The sequence below is a fragment of the Babylonia areolata genome, chromosome 9 (assembly GCF_041734735.1).
Source record: "Babylonia areolata isolate BAREFJ2019XMU chromosome 9, ASM4173473v1, whole genome shotgun sequence".
Taxonomy (NCBI): Eukaryota; Metazoa; Mollusca; class Gastropoda; order Neogastropoda; family Buccinidae; genus Babylonia; species Babylonia areolata.
The window spans coordinates 927,501-930,470 of NC_134884.1; the positions used below are offsets into that span (position 1 = coordinate 927,501).

Sequence of the window (2,970 nt, forward strand, 5' to 3'; positions counted from 1 at the left end):
GGTGAAGAACAGCTGATGAGGTCTTCATGTGGTGTTGGGAGGGAGAGCAGCCTGGTGAAGAACTGATGAGGTCTTCATGTGGTGTTGGGAGGGAGAGCAGCCTGGTGAAGAACAGCTGATGAGGTCTTCATGTGGTGTTGGGAGGGAGAGCAGCCTGGTGAAGAACAGCTGATGAGGTCTTCATGTGGTGTTGGGAGGGAGAGCAGCCTGGTGAAGAACAGTTGATGAGGTCTTCATGTGGTGTTGGGAGGGAGAGCAGCCTGGTGAAGAACAGCTGATGAGGTCTTTATGTGGTGTTGGGAGGGACAGGAGCCTGGTGAAGAACTGATGAGGTCTTCATGTGGTGTTGGGAGGGACAGCAGCCTGGTGAAGAGCTGATGAGGTCTTCATGTTTTCTACTCAATTCACTGGGGTACTCGGACACAACTGCAGCTGTGAAGTTTTTTGGGGTTGTTTTTTTTCTGAGTTTTTTTTTTCTTGATGGTTACTTTGCTGCTGCACAATTCTCCGCCATTATTATTATCATCATCATCATCAATGTTAGCAAGGAGGAGAAGTAGGAGAAAAGGGAGGAGAAAAGCCAGGTTCTGTGGAGATCGAGGAGTACAGGAGAAAGACTGATTGCAAAATGTTGATGTTGTCTCAACTGGAGCACAGGAAGCCCTGTCACGCTGTGAACAGCCACAGCACAGTTTGGAGAGACACATGCTGCAGAATGTTGATGTCTCACAGGAAGCCCTGTCACGCTGTGAACAGCGACAGCAGTTTGGGGAGAGATATTCTGCAGAATGCTGATGTCTCACAGGAAGCCCTGTCACGCTGTGAACAGCGACGGCACAGTTTGGGGAGAGACACATGCTGCAGAATGCTGATGTCTCACAGGAAGCCATGTCACGCTGTGAACAGCGACAGCAGTTTGGGGAGAGATATTCTGCAGAATGCTGATGTCTCACAGGAAGCCCTGTCACGCTGTGAACAGCCACAGCAGTTTGGGGAGAGATATTCTGCAGAATGCTGATGTCTCACAGGAAGCCCTGTCACGCTGTGAACAGCGACAGCAGTTTGGGGAGAGATATTCTGCAGAATGCTGATGTCTCACAGGAAGCCATGTCACGCTGTGAACGGCGACAGCACAGTTTGTCCCATGTCACATTGTGAACATTGACGACACAGTTGGGTGCTGTGCTGTGTTGTGTTGTGCTGTGTTGCTTTGTGTTGTGTTGTGTTGAGGTCCACGGGTGTGCAGGACCCCGGAACGGTTCCACATGGAGATGACACAGCGAAGAAGGGCGAGTTTGAAGCCAGGTTGCAAAATGTCAAACTGCATGCTTGATCCTTTTCCCTACCCCGCCTCTCTCTCTCTCTGTCCATGTTCATGTCTCTGTCTCTTTGTCTCTCTGTCTGCCCCGCCACCCCCTTCTCTCTCTCTCTCTTCTCTCTCTCACCTTTCTTGCTCTCTCCCACACTCACGCCCCCCTCTCTTCACCCACCAACCCTTCCCCTCTCTTCCTCATACAGAAGATTTGAGAAGACCCCCTCCACCCCCCACCTGCCAATCCAGGTGAACAGCTCCTTGATTTAAGGGAACCAACGTCGCATCCGTTCCAAGCTGCTAAGGAGGTGGAGGAGGGATGGTGTGACGGCCTGTATTGAAATAACCGCACACATTCTTTGGCGATATTGAAGTTGGTGTTACCTGACTAACAAGAATTGCAGCCTTCTGTGAGAATACTCACGAAATCCAGGACTGTGCTGACATCCAGACAAACTCATGTGACTCCTCTGCTGTTGTTGGTGAGGCAATGTTCAGGCCAGACACCCTGGAGCTGTGGTTTGGGGGATGTTTCTGGCGCGGAGTAGGCTGTGTTCTTTACTGAGGAGAATTCCAAACAAGATGCAAGGATTCCAGAACTGTGCTGCAAGGCTCATGTTAAAAACACCCAGACAAACCAGCAGTACTCCTCATCTTGAGAAAGGACGCTGTCCATTTCTCACAGGGAAGATGACAAACTGGCCGCCATGCTGTTGAATAACATCAGTTTCAGTTTCAGTTTCAGTAGCTCAAGGAGGCGTCACTGGGTTCGGACAAATCCATATACGCTACACCACATTTGCCAAGCAGATGCCTGACCAGCAGCGTAACCCAACGCGTTTAGTCAGGCCTTGAGAAAAAAAAAGGGTGAATAAATAATAGATAACTACTACTACTAACAATAATATGTATAAGGCGCAAAAACTTGATGAAGTCAACTATAAGCGTACATAAATAAAATTAAAAAAATTAATATAAATAATAATAAAATAAATAAATAAAAAAAGACAACAATTATGATAAATAAGCAAATAAATGTAAAACATGGAGACACACATTCACACATACACCCACATATGCATAACAGATATGCATAACAGATATGCACCAAACATGCAGTTTCACAGATACGAAAGGACAGTCAAATACACATAAACGTACATGAGCCCCAACACACACACACACACACACACACACACACACATTACCCTGCACTTACGTTCCTTTGTGACTTACTTTCGATCTGTGCTTCTTTAGTGCAGACTTTTATTGGGTATGTGTAAATACACAAGTGCAACTCGTATTCCAAATATTGGTTCTTCTCTCTGTTGTAACTTGTATTCAGCCGGGGATTATATCACAAACGGGTCTCGACAGGTGTCGATCAGTGCGTCAGAATATATATATATATATATATATATATATATATATATATATATATATATATATATATATATATATATATATATGAAGCAACAACAACAACAAAAAACGATGTCGTTTTCACTCATTTTTCTTTTTCTTTTTTTTCGGTTTTGATCCAGTGACATATTTTTCTTGTTGGTTTTTTGGTGTGTGTTTTTACATTCAAACTCTGCGCTGCCATATTGTACAATCTGTTTGCAGTTTTGCTGTGCTGTGAAACACTGCTGCAGTTG

General features: G+C 45.4%; 1 protein-coding gene across 2 annotated transcripts in view; it reads left to right on the top strand.

The window, feature by feature from the left end:
• LOC143285976 (uncharacterized) overlaps positions 1-2,691 on the top strand; it is an 8,709-nt gene extending 6,018 nt beyond the window's left edge. For both annotated transcript variants that reach the window (XR_013055737.1, XM_076593437.1), the window contains one exon: positions 1-2,691. This exon is cut by the window's left edge. The gene's annotated coding sequence lies outside the window, so the exon portion shown is untranslated.
• Positions 2,692-2,970: the final 279 nt, after the last annotated feature.